This window comes from Ovis canadensis, chromosome 15 (genome assembly GCF_042477335.2).
Source record: "Ovis canadensis isolate MfBH-ARS-UI-01 breed Bighorn chromosome 15, ARS-UI_OviCan_v2, whole genome shotgun sequence".
Classification (NCBI taxonomy): domain Eukaryota; kingdom Metazoa; phylum Chordata; class Mammalia; order Artiodactyla; family Bovidae; genus Ovis; species Ovis canadensis.
In genome coordinates, this window is record NC_091259.1 from 72,610,617 (window position 1) to 72,624,741 (window position 14,125).

Below are 14,125 nucleotides of genomic sequence, written 5' to 3' on the forward strand. Positions count from 1 at the left end.
TCGTGCTAATGAGGGCATTGCTTTCCTTTTTTTCCAAGTTATATTTAGGGATTTTTTCCAGTTTGAAAGTAACGCAGAATCATTATTGAAAAAATTTTAAATGTGAAGAGGCTTTAAGAAGGGAATGAAAATCACCCGTCATCCTGTTACCAAGAGACCAGATGGCTTCGTGCTTTCTCACTCTACCCTCCCCTCCTGTCTCTGGTTCTCTATGCAGATACACGTAGGCATGTGCACACACACACACACACAGGCATTGTGTATAAAACTGGTGGTACAGTTTTATAGGCTCTTGTCAATGAATGGCATGTCAGGAGCATTTTTTACCTCACTAAATGTTTATCACAGCTTTCCTTCTCCTCGTCTACTTTCTGAGTATATAGAGCCCTACTTCCTAAGGAAGGTCCCCCCCCCCATACCTCATCCCACCCCTCTGGCCTTGCACGAGTCTGAGGGCATTATTTTCTGATGCCCACAATATTTCTATCCATTGAGTCAGAGGTGCTTCTGCCAAGAGTATTTAGTCTCTGAGAGGTCAGTGCCAGAGCCTGGTTCCCAGTTCAGAAAACCACAGGATGAGCAAAACCAGGTTCTGAACCAGCAACACGCCAGACTCTGATGGTGGGCAGGCCCTCGCTCCCTCTCTTGCCTAAAGAGTCTTTTTGAGACTGCATTTGCTTGACTGCCCCTGGTTAGGAAATAGTAAGAAGCTTGCATTCGTGGAAAGAGGAAGGAAAAAACAGTCACCAATGCTTTCATAAAGCCCAGCCTGTCACAGTTCCTGTTTAAGGAGGAGGATTCATTTTTCCCTAAATTGAAAATACTTGAGCCAAGATGGGGAGGGGAGTAGAGATGGGCGGGGGAGGGGGGATTGCCTTCTATGCAGAGCCAGCCAGGGATTTGCATATACAGTGAACTATGTCAGGGCTCTCATTTTGGGGGAGGGGGACGTTCTTTGGTTCTAAGCAAAAGAAACCAACTTTTGCTCCTTTAAGAAAAAAAAAATTGAAGATACACACATATATACATCACAGCACACCCTCATAACATATTAGAAGGCCACAGAGTAGCTCACAGAACGAAACAAAAATCTAAAGAATCTGGCTTTGTACAGGACAGGAAACTAGGTGATCTAGGTGGGAGAGACTAAGAAACCCTGCATCAGTGCGGGGTCCCTGTGTCCCTTCACTAGGATTGATTTTTGCTCCCTGGAGAGTAAACTGGCCTTGCTCGGTGACATGGCAACTGCTCCACCCACCGAAGGTGAGACACTTGCTTCAGGCTCTGTTAGAAGGGAGGACAGGATGCTAAGCGGGCCATAGAGCGGATGTCTACCTTGCTTTTCATCCTCAGCCTCGCTGCTATAATTAGTTCCCGGGCCTGCCTGGATTTACATTCATCCAAATGGAGCGACTGAACTGAACTGAACTGAAATGGAGTCAATGTGTTTCTGTTTTATAGCAGCCTTGATAAAATTAAACCATCTAAACATCACCCAAGACAAGATCTCTGGTGTGTCTCTGTGCCCCACTTGGAGAACAGGTGCTTTTGTCTTTTGCTTCACCTGGCTTCCCTTTAAAAGCTCCATGCTCTGGATTCTGGGAGTTTGCACCCCCAAGGGCCCTTGTTACCCAGCCTAGTTCTTGCTTAGGCAGCAAACTAAAAATAAGTGTCCCCAGGACCATTCACGTTGGCAATGACGGTTGGGCTGCCACCTCACCACAAAGACACTTTTCATTTGGGGGTTTGGAAAAGGGAAACACTTAAGTGCTAGTTTATCAGCCAAAAGAAGCTACGACCGAAAAAACACAGCACCCATCCCACCCACAGACTTCTGGTCAAAGTATCAGTTTACAGGGGAAAGTTTAGCCTGTTATAAATTAAAGACACAGAGGTGGTTCTTTATTTGCACATTTGTGGGGGTAAGGGGGAGATGATGTGAGCCCACAACAGCTGCCCTTTGGAAGTTTCCAGGGAAACTTTAAAAGAGAGCAAAGTGTGTTTTAGAAAGTGTTATAAAGAGTTCCCTTATGATCTTATTTACAAAGCAGAAATAGAGTCACAAACATAGAGAACAAATGTATCGTTACCAAGGAGCAACTGGGATCGACACGTACACACTACTGATACTATGCGTGATACTATGCGTGAAACGAATGAGAACCTATTGTCCAGCACAGGGAACTCGACTCAGTGCTCTGTGGTGACCTGAATGGGGAGGAAATCCAAAAGGGAGGGGACGTATGTATGGCTGATTCATTTTGCTGTACAGTAGACACTAACACAACATTATAAAGCAACTATACTCCAATAAAGTATAGCTTACAAAGAAAGAAAATAAATTAAAAGTGTTAGAACATTTGCCAGGTACAGAAGAACAAAGAAAAGCCTGCAACGACATACAGGATTAATAATTAGGTGTGTTTCCAATTCTGGGTTTTAGATCGGGTTGAGTTTAGGAGTCAGCTTACTTCCATGCCTGTCCTATTTGCTATTACTTGGGAATGAAGCCTGGAGTAAAGTGAACGTTTAATCAGTGTAGCTAGTACACTGGTAGATTTTCGTACATGGCATCCATAGGCTTCCTTTAACCACTTAATAGAACAAGGTTTTCCCCATGTTTGAAAATTTTGTTGTAAGTACTTATTGCTAAGTTTGTAGAAAAAGAACATGCTGGGGGACTGTAAGAGCCAGAGTGAAACTTACTTAGGAAAATTCATCAGACAAATCTAGACACTGCTTTAAAAAAATATCAGAGGTGTTCTTCTATTTTTTCAAAATATGTTTTACATCGCTGTTGTAAAACATGCTATCATTAAGCACGTGGTTATTACGTTTATGACAAGAATAGTTAATGATTTTTTTTTAAGGCAGAGAATTGGATTTACAAGCCCATATACATATATATATATATATATATTTTTTTTTTTTTTTCCTCTAGAAGTATATAATCTTCCTCTCTTAGCAGCTCTGAGGGCCTCAGATATTAACGGTGTTCGTCTTTCCTACTCTGGTGACCTAGTCACCTAGGCATGCATCTTTAGAATATTTACCAGAACAACAATGATCAAAACAGAAGTAAGACCTATCACTAATTGAGTGCTTGCTGCATGCCAGGCACCAGTCTAAGACTCTGAGAGGGAGATTTAACAGAGGGAAGATGTGCACTGCAGATTCAGGGGAGCTTTTTGAGGAGATCAGAGCCACAGGAAGAGTGGGGGGATAGGATGCTGCTGTGGGTGAAGTGTGGAAGCACTTAATCTATTCTGGATGGAGATTAGTGAGAGGACTGGGAACTGGCATCAAATATAGCTGGAAGAACATTTAATATGAAAGGAAAGTGGAAGTCTCTCAGTCGTGTCCGACTCTTTGTGACTCTATGGACTATACAGTCCATGGAATTCTCCAGGCCAGAATACTGGAGTGGGTAGCCGTTCTCTTCTCCAAGAGATCTTCCCAACCCAGGGATTGAACCTAGGTCTCCTGCATTGCAGGGAGATTTTTTACCAGCTGAGCCACAAGGGAAGCCCAAGAATACTGGAGTGGGTAGCCTATCCCTTCTCCAGCAGATCTTCCTGACCCAGGAATCAAACCAGGGTCTCCTGCATTGCAGGCAGATTCTTTACCAACTGAGCTATCAGGGAAGCCCCTATTAAGAAAGGGACAAGACCCAGCTCACATCTTAAGAAGAATATACACGTCTCTATGGAGACAGATTGCAGGGGAAGCGGGCTGTGCCCAGGAAGGCACTGTGGATGTTGTTGGGGCAGCGGGTGGTGGTGGCCTGGACTCGAGGCTCTGGTGGACCGGATGCAAGCATATGGACTTGGGATGCATTTTGGAGACAGAATTGACAGAACTCGCTGGTAAATTGTAAAGAAGAGTCAGGGTGAGAGAGACATACAGACCAAGCCCTGCATTTTTCTATTTGAGCACCTAGGCAGTGGTTGGCGCCACAGTCTTATGATGTGAAATCTGGGGGAGTAACTGATTCATAGGGGGAAGATGGAACTTTCTATTCTTACCTTGTCATTTGCCAAAATGGACATGCTGACCGAAGATAAAAGCAAAACTAGAAACTTAATGCTTAAATCGTTTTTGTGTAGTAAAAGGAGACCAGACAGGCCTAGAACCGCTGTTTCAAACTGTTCAACTTCGCTTACTTAACCATCTGCCACTGGTGGCTTTAACTTCCTAATTGTTAAAGGAGAATTAATATCAACTGTCCTGCGCTTTTGTTGACATAGTATATAGGCTGCTCCTCACCTAGTCTCTGGCACATACTAATTCCATTTCCTAAACGTCAGTAGCAATTCTTAGAAATAACCTACACAAGATAGAGCTGTCATATGCAATAAACCACCCCCTGCCTCGTGAGGGTCCGATACGCACAGTAGCCTGGGTGACAGGCTAGATCCCTGTTACTCTCTATCCAAAATCCCACATTTTAATGCTTTTTTCCTTCAGCAGAAGGCTTCTTCTTTTACTGAAATACCAAGTGGCCCTGAAAAGAGAAAAGTTTAAGGCATATATGTCATTGCTAGAAAGTCATCCTAATGTAGTGATTAAGGGCACTGATTCTGGAGCCAGACTCTGTGGGCCGGAAGCTTATCTCTGCACTTAGCTGTGTGACTTTGGGCAAGGTACTTGACCCCTCTATGGCACAGTTCCCTCATCTGCACAATTGGGACATTACTGATCCCTATCTCATAGGTTTGTTAGGAGTTTTGATAGAACCAATTCACATAAAATCATAAAAAAATGCATGAGAAATAGTAACCACAGTGCAAGTATGTGTTAAACAAAATACAAAAGTTAAGGTGTTAGGAAACATGGCTTTGAGAAGGTGAGAAGACAAGGATGAGGTCGAGGAGGAGAGGGAGGGAAGAAGAGAGGCCAGGCCTCCAGAGGAAGTGGGACCAATAGCGGTGGTAATCCTGAGAAGAACTAAACACAGTCTTCTCTCTCCTGTATGGTTTTGGCTTGTCAAGCCCCCAAAGAAAGAAAATTCCAGAATGGCCCCAACCCTAAATATTAGATCTAACTTTCCCTCTCCTAGAAGCAGCCTTTAATCTACGCTGGGCTCAGGCAAGGTAGCATGCACAGAAACCAACATTTCTGCTGTTGCCGCTTCTGTCTGCAGCCTCTCTCCATCTGGCCTCCATAAAGGTTGTGTCAAGGTGTCCCCCACCCATCTAATTTGGCCTATGAATGCGGTTTCCTATGGCTTATCAAGGTCTCAACTGAAATCCGGCCACAGACTGCTCCCCCACAGACTCAAGGAACAGTACATCATTTCTGGCATTAATTTAAATGGACTGGGGAGTCCAGAAAATGTGAATTTCCTTTCTTTTTATCATTTCTTTAATGCTTCATGAGCTGCTGCACCTAGATGGCAGTTGGTTTTTGTCATTAATCCCCAAACCAGGGACTGGGCATCAGCCTTTTTGAAGAATGGGGCAGTGGAAAGGGTGCTGGTGAATCCAAATCTCCTGTAATCAGTCTCTGGGTGGTGTGGCAGTTGCTTATTTTTTAAAAGAAACTGTCAAACTGCTTTCCAGAGTGGTGGTACCATTTTTGCATTCTTATCAGTAATGTGTCAGTGATCTAGTTTCTCTGCATCCTCACCACACTTGGAAAAATAGAGGGATGTTCTTTCTTTCTTTTTTTTTTTTTTTTGGAGGGACATTCTTTAGATGCTGCTAGCAACTGGCATCCAGAGATTGCATTCTTGACCATTTATCCAACTGAAATGAAAATTTCGTGTTCACACAAAAACTTGTACTCAAATTTAGCGATTTTATTGGTAGTAGCCCCAAACTGGAAACAATCCAAATGTTCTTCAGGGGGTGACTGGTTAAGCAAACTGAGGCCCATCCACACCATAGAATAGCACCCAGCAAGAAAAAAGAGTAAGCTATGAATTATTTGTACAAGCAACAACCTGGATGAATCTCCAAAGAATTATGCTGAGTGAAAAATGCCAATCCCCAAAGATTATATACTGTATGATTCCCTTTGTATGATATTCCTAAAATGATAAAATAGTCAAAAATGGAGAACAAGTTAGGAGCTTCTAGGGGTTTAGGAGGTGGGAGCAGGAAAGAAGCAGCTGAGGCTGTAAAAATATACCTTAAGGAATCCTTATGGTGACAGAAATCTTCTGTATGTTGACCACATCTGTCAGTATCCTGGTAGTGATATTGTACCATGATTTTTACAACGTACCATGGGGCAAACTGGTAATGGTATCTGCATTGTTTCTTAAAACTGGATGTGTGTCTACGATGATCTCAAAATAAAAGTTTAATTTTAATAAATAGAGACAGGATAGAATCTGTTAACTGGTTTCCAAATTCATCCTGAACTCTTCTAGGACCTAAGTAATGCCCTGCAACCTTACTACATTCCTTGCTCTAGAATTTTTAGTTGTAGGAAGACCTAACGAGATGCAAAGTCAGGCAAACAGATACATGCTTGCCACGCAGAGTTAGGCTCTCAGCTCAGCTGCTGTTCATTCTGTCACTCATTCATTCAACAAACATTTACGGTGCCCCTTCATGTATCAAAGACTATTCTAGGCGCTGCAGATACGGGGAGACAGACAGCAGGCTCTGTACCTGAATGGAGCTTATATTATAGTCCGAAGATAGGCAATGTATAACACGTATCCAGTGAGATGATTTCAGAAAGTGGTAAGAACTAAGGTTGCCATAAAGCAAGGTGATATAGACAGCCCCTTTCAATAGGGGAGTGAAGGGAGGCATTTGATCTGAGAGTAAGTGATGGAACAGAGCTCCAGAGCTGAGAAGAACATTGCTGCATTACATTTATAAAAATCACTCTTGTGATATGAAGAATACACTGAAAGGAAATGAAAGTGAGACTGAGAGGACCAGTTCACAGGCCATTTCAGTGGTCTATGCATGAAGTGACCGTATCCTTGACTAAAGTTCAGCAGTGGAGTCAGTTGTGCCATTTTCCAAGATGAACAAGACTGTGAGAGAAGAGGGAATCAGGTTAGTTGGCAGAAAGAAATCGAGAGTTCTGTTTCAGTTCAGTTCCGTTCAGTCACTCATCGTGTCCAGCTCTTTGCAACCCCATGGACTGCAGCTCGCCAGGCCTCCCTGTCCATCACCAACTCCCAGAGTTTACTCAAATTCATGTCCATCATGTCGCTGATGCCATCCAACCATCTCATCCTCTGTTGTCCCCTTCTCCTCCCGACGTCAATCTTTCCCAGCATCAGGGTGTTTTCCAGTGAGTCAGTTCTTCACATCAGGTGGCCAAAGTATTGGAGTTTCAGCTTCATCATCAGTCCTTCCAATGAACATCCAGGACTGATTTCCTTTAGGATGGACTGGTTGGATCTCCTTGCAGTTCAAGGGATTCTCAAGAGTCTTCTCCAACACCACAGTTCAAAAGCACCAATTCTTCAGTGCTCAGCTTTCTTTATAGTCCAACATGGACTTTCTTTATAGTCTCACATCCGTACATGACTCCTGGAAAAACCATAGCTTTGACTAGACAAACATTTGTTGGTAAAGTAATGTCTCTGCTTTTTAATATGCTTTCTAGGTTGGTCATTGGAGAAGGGATTGCAACCCTCTCCAGTGTTCTTGCCTGGAGAATCCTGTGGATGGAGGAGCCTGGTGGGCTGCTGTCCATGGGGTCGCACAAAGTTGAACATGACTGAAGTGACTTAGCATGCATGCATGCATGCATTGGAGAAGGAAATGGCAATCCACTCCAGTATTCTTGCCTGGAGAATCCCAGAACAGAGAAGTCTGGTGGGCTCTGTCTATGGGGTCGCACAGAGTCGGACACGACTGAAGCGACTTAGCAGCAGCAGCTAGGCTGGTCATAGCTTTTCTTCCAAGGAGCAAGTGCTTTTAATTTCATGGCTGCAGTCAGCATCTGCAGTGATTTTGGAGCCCAAGAAAATAAAATCTCTCACTGCTTTCATTGTTTCCCCATCTATTTGCCATGAAGTGATGGGACCAGATACCATGATCTTAGTTTTCTGAATGGTGAGCCATGTTCATTTTGATATGTCTAGTAGACATCTGCTCTGGGCCACAAACACTGTTCAGCCTCTTTCTTTGTTCCCCTCTGTCTCCCCCTGCCAGGGCTCCAGCAACTCTGGGTCACTCTTCCATGTTCAAACATGAATGGAATATCACACCATGAGTTGGCTGTCAGCACAGCAATGATGGTTTGGATTCTGCACACTGGAAGTATAGAATTATTTCCCTAAGGGTGAACTTTGAACAAGGGGGAAATGGGAGCCAAAAGGGAGGCAGACAGATTAGTCTTCCTTTTTCCTTCTCCCATGGGCTGCTCTAAGGTACAATATCTTCAAGCAACTCTCCCAAAGAAGTGCCATGTGCTGAGTGAACACAGCTTCTGAGTGACTGCTGGTCTCTTGGCAGCTCTCTGGGAGGTGAAAGCCAGGTTGGAAGAGCAGCTCACTGCATTCTATGCACACCTTCCTTGGCCTTCTTTCCCTTTTTCTCCTACACCCAGTACCCTGGACTCGTATCTCCCAATTAAACTGTTACTATGCTAATCCTTGCCTTGGGCCCTGTTTTATAGAGGACCCAATTAAGACAACATCCAAATGGAGATGTCAAGCAAGAGGTTAAAGTCTAGAACTCGGGAGAGAAGTCAAGGTTGGAACAACTAGCTTGGCAAACTCTAGGAGATACATTGTATTTAGGACTGTAGGGCTGGTGCAATCACTTACAGAAAGAGTGTGGATGGAAACATATGCCAAGGAGCAAACCTGGGTACTTTAAAATATGAAATTTAGGTCGAGAGGGGGTGGGTCCAGCTGAGGGGAATGAAGAATCAATAGCCAATGAGTTAGAAGAAAATCTGAGGGAATGTAGTGATACAGGTGAAAGAAGAGAATGTGGCAAGAAAGATGAGAATGATCAGATGCGTGGACGCTAGCTAAGAGGTCTGGTGACATGAGAGGAGAAACCACAGGCTGAACAACATGAAAGGAGCAACGGTCTCGATGTGAGCAGTTTCAGTGGTTTCAAAGTGGGCCAAGGAGAGAAAGGGAGATGAGGAAGTAGAAATAGCCAACATCATAGACAAGTCGTTACAGAAATTTAATCAGAAATGGAGGGGAAATAAATTGGGTAACAGCAAGGAAGTCTGGTTGTGGACACAATAACTGGGAAATGGCAGTGGGACTGTGAACTGTCTGAGAGTCAAGTGTTCTAATTCTTTCTCTGCCATTAACCAGCTAAGGAAGCCCTGTGTAAATCAGTTCCCTCTCTGGGTATGAATTTCCCCATTTGTCATATCAAATACATCTCCGATCCTTCAAGCTCAGAAAAGCTAGGTTTTACGGAGGCATTGAAGCTGACAGAGAAGGAACAGTGAGTGGGGAAAGAAGGATCTTTGAAAGGTTGGTATAACTCTTTAGGGGGCAGTAACAGAGTACTTACCTCCTTGGGTGGTAGGAAGGATTAAATAGATAATGTGTGCAAAGCACTTAAAATGCCTGACATAACAGTAAGAACACAATATAATTTATTGCTAGAAATAACAGAGGTGGTATGGGTAGCAGAAACTAGCAGGGGGACCGGGCTTATTGCTACTGCACACACTCGCAAAAATACCATTTGGAGCACCAGGCTGCAGGCAACCCATGGACTGAGGTCTGGTAAGGGCTGCCCTAGAGCCTCAGATGGTAAAGAATCTGCCTGCAATCCAAGAGATCTGGGTTTGATCCCTGGGTTGGGAAGATCCCCTGGAGAAGGGAATGGCTACCCACTCCAGTATTCTTGCCTGAAGAATCCCATGGACAGAGGCACACTGCAGTCCATGGGATCAAAAAGAGTCGGACATGACTGAGCTACTAACACACTGCACTATGGACGTTATGGCATAACCCAAAGCTGCTGCTTGGATGATATAAGGGTCCACCAAAATGGGAAGATATTTTACTTTTAAAGATGTTTTCTAGTCCATAAAAGTAAAGTAGGGATGCCAAGAGTGAAGAATAGCAAAGATCACCTCAAATAAAAACAAAGCTGGAGGGCTTACTGGACCACATACTGGAGCAGATTTATTAGAAAGTGACAGGAATTAAGACTGTGTAGCATTAGCACACCAATAGGCGAATAAACCAGTAGAACAGAGTAGAGTCTAGAAACAGATCCACGCATATACAGGCACTTGATTTGTGGAAAAAAGTGGCGCTTCAGGGCACTGGTACAAACTTATCAAAAACAACCTTATCAATAACAACCTTATCAATAAGTGGTACTGGATCAAATAGATAACCAAATGGAAAAATCAGAATAAAACCCAGCCCCTGCTTTATGTTGTTGTTCAGTTGCTCAGTCATGTCTGATTCTTTGTGACCCCATGGACTGCAACACACCAGGCTTCCCTGTCCATCACCAACTCCCAGAGCCTGCTCAAACTCATGTCCATTGAGTCTGTGATGCCATCCAACCATCTCATCCTCTGTCATCCCCTTCTCCTCCTGCCTTCAATCTTTCCCATCATCAAGGTCTTTCCCAAATGAGTTAGTTCTTCACATTAGATGGTCAAATTATTGGAACTTCCCTGGTGGCTCAGACGGTAAAGCGTCTGCCTACAATGCGGGAGACCTGGGTTCGATCCCCGGGTTGGGAAGATCCTCTGGAGAAGGAAATGGCAACCCACTCCAATACTCTTGCCTGGAAAATCCCATGGATGGAAGAGTCTGGTAGGCTACAGTCCATGGGGTTGCAAAGAGTCGGACTTTGAAGAGAAGAGACTTCACTTCACCTCAGCTTCAGCATCAGTCCTTCCAATGAATATCTGGGATTGATTTCCTTTAGGATTGCTTGGTTTGATCACCTTTCAGTTCAAGGAGCTCACAAGAGTCTTCTCCAACACCACAGTTCGAAAGCATCAATTCTTCAGCCCTCAACCTTCTTTAGGGTCCAACTCTCAAATCCATACATGACTACTGGAAAAACCATACTTTTGACTAGATGGACCCTTGTCAGCAAAGCAATGTCTCTGCTTTTTAAAATATCTAGGTTTGCTTTATAACAGAGCAAAAACCAACCAAACAAACAACCAATTCTATGCGGTCTATAGACTTCAATATGAAAGCTTTTAGAAGAAAACGCAGGTCAAGAATAGGTTCTTGACCTTGAGGTAGGCAAATATTCTTAAATAGGACACAAAAAGCCCTAACCATAAGGAAGAATATTTATATATTGAAGTTTATTAAAATTAAAAACATTGATTCATCAAAAAATTAAAAACTGGTTCATCAAAAGATACCATTCAGAAGGTTTTAAAAAAGAGTCTAGACACAGAGTGAGAAAAGATATTCACAATACATGTAACTGATAAAGGGCTCAATTCAGAATATACAAAGAACACTTCCAATAGAAGGGGAATACTACTCAATTGAAAATAAATGAGCGAAAGAACTGAACAAGCATTTCACAACAATAGAATGGCCAGTAAACATATGAAAAGGTGTTCAGCTAGTCATCAAGGAAATATACTAAAAAATCATACTGAAATATCACTAACCACCCACAAGAGTGAAAATAATTAAAAGAAGAATGCCAAGTGATTGTGAGGATGTGAGCAACTAGGACACATATATTACTAGTGGGAATTTAGAGTGATACAGCCACTAGGGAAAGTTTGGAAGATCTACTAAACCTAAATATAACATGTTCAAAACTTGTCAAGTCTATTCCTGGGTATACATCTGAGGGAAATGAAGGCTTATGTTGATCAGAGATAGGCTCAGAAATGTTCATTGAAACATTATTCATACTAGCCTCATGAGAAAAAACCAACATGCCCATCAAGAGTAGAACAGATAATAGACAGTAGAATAGAAAACAGATAGTAGAACTGCGACATATTCATAGAGTGGAATATGGTATGCAATGAAAATAAATTAATCATGGCTACACACAATGTTGATGACTCTCACAAATATAAGGTAGAATGAAAGAAGCTAGTTGCAAAAGAATGCATACTGTCTGATTCCATTTATATGAGGTTTGAAATGAAGCAAAATTCACCTGCAATGTTACAAGGCAGGAGAACGGTCCCTTTAAGGAACAAGAAGGAAGTAATCATGTGAAGAGGTGTAAGGAGGACTCAGGTCCGGGTAATGTTCTACTTCTTGACCTGGGAGGTGAGTCCATGGATGTGTTTACTTTGTAAAAAATCATCAATAACTTGTTTAAGGCTTGTGCATTTTTCTGGTATGTTCTACTCAGAAAACATTTTATCTAATAAATGAAATGAGAGGGGTGAACTTCATCTTAATAAATAATAAAAATATTTCTCCTCTCTTTGTTTCTGACACCACTACCCCATCCCAGTTCCCCCACTGCATGGAAACTTGTTCTCATCAAATGAATCAGTCACAATGGAACAAATTTAATGGATTTCTGAAGATTTTTTTAAATGACCTTCTTGTAAACTCATTAAAAAAAAAACTCTACCTTTCAATGAAGCCATCACACCTCATCCTCTTTCCTTTTATGGTGAAGAAAACTGAAATGCTGTATCCAAGAACAATAGTCCTTCTGTGGCCAGAGAGTGAAAATGGATCCGAAGTTCACTTGACATTTATTAAGCAATTGCTAATCATCAAGCTTTATTCTTAGCACAGCAGATACAGCAGTCAACACGAGAGAAAAGATCTTGGTTCTCATGCAACTTAAAATATACCCCAAAATGAGAAAATGCCATGAAGAGAGGCAAGGCAGGGGATACGGGACAAGGTGGCTGGGTAACGTTTGCTGTCCTATAGTGGGCGGGGAAGGAAATGGCAGCCCACACCAGTGTTCTTGCCTGGAGAATCCCGTGGACAGAGGAGCCTAGTGGGCTGCTGTCCATGGGGTCACACAGAGTCAGACACGACTGACGCGACTTAGCAGCAGCAGAGGGTGGTCAGAGAAAGTCACATCCAAGGCCTCACACCAAAGGAGAGAGAGATCTGAAAAAGAGGAGAGCTGGCCATGCAGGTGATGGGGAGGAGAGTGCTCCAGGCTGGGGGAGACTGAGGCGGGAATAGTTTCTGTGTTGGAGGGACAGTCGGGAGGACACTGCAGCCGGAGGGGCGTGAACACGGACCAGGGCAGCAAGAATTAGAGAACATTAGGCCATCGTGAGGGCTTTGGTTTTTCTTCCGAGTGAGATGGAGCCACTGGAGGGTTTTGAGTGGAAAGAGTCACATGATCTGACTTAAAACTTAAGAACCACTCAGGCTGTAGACAGAGAACAGAAAGAAGTGGGGTCACAGAGGAAACAAGGAGACCAGGAAGTCCTGACAATGATAAAGGCGGGAGACCCTGAGCCTTGGAGGACCACTGGAGGCAGCGACAACTAGGTGTATTTCATGGTAGAGACAGACAGCGTTCAGCATTTGGAAGTGAGTTGAGAGAGAGAGAGAAGTCAGGGTTTTTGCCCTCTGCAGCTGGAAGAACAGAGTTTCTGTCAACCGACACTTGGGTGGAACGAGTGTGGGTGGAAGGTTCCGAAATGCTGTTCGCACACGTCTAGTTGGAGATGTCAGTTAGACATCCCAGTAGAGACTGTAAGGAGGCACTTGGAGATAAGAAAGCCAGAGCCCGAGGGGGAAGCTGGGACTGGAGGTGTAAATGTGGGTGTTAGTGCTTAAAGCCGAGAGACTGGATGAGGTCACCTAGGGAGAGGATATCGCCAGAAAAGAGAAGTCATGGTCCGAGGAACGGCCCTCTGAGGTCAGCCCTGCCCAGTCCCTGCTTCTGCTGTAGGAAGGCGATAGTCTCATGTTGGAGGAATTGGTCCCCTTTCACCTGGTGCCACATGGCTGATGTGTCACAGGTGTGAGGACAGAGGGGGTAACACTGTGTCCTGGAAACAGGTCCTCAATGGAGACCAAACATCACCCGAAGGAAACAAGGAAACATCTTTAGCATCCCTTTGCTCTGTGCTCCTAGTTCAGCTGGGGATTTAAAATATTAATAGCAGCCTGGAAGGCAAGCTTCTCCATCCTTGTCCTGGTTTGCCAAGTGCCCATGGTCTTCTCCTCTGGTGTTCTCCTCATCTGTCTGCTAGTCCAGCCCAGGATACTCTGCTCTCCCAGAAG

At 43.7% G+C, this 14,125-nt stretch overlaps 1 non-coding gene across 1 annotated transcript; it reads left to right on the forward strand.

Moving 5' to 3' along the window:
- Positions 1–10,587: 10,587 nt before the first annotated feature.
- On the forward strand, positions 10,588–10,659 carry TRNAC-ACA (transfer RNA cysteine (anticodon ACA)). The gene has a single exon. It is a non-coding gene; the product is annotated as a tRNA-Cys (tRNA).
- The last annotated feature ends 3,466 nt before the right edge of the window (positions 10,660–14,125 follow it).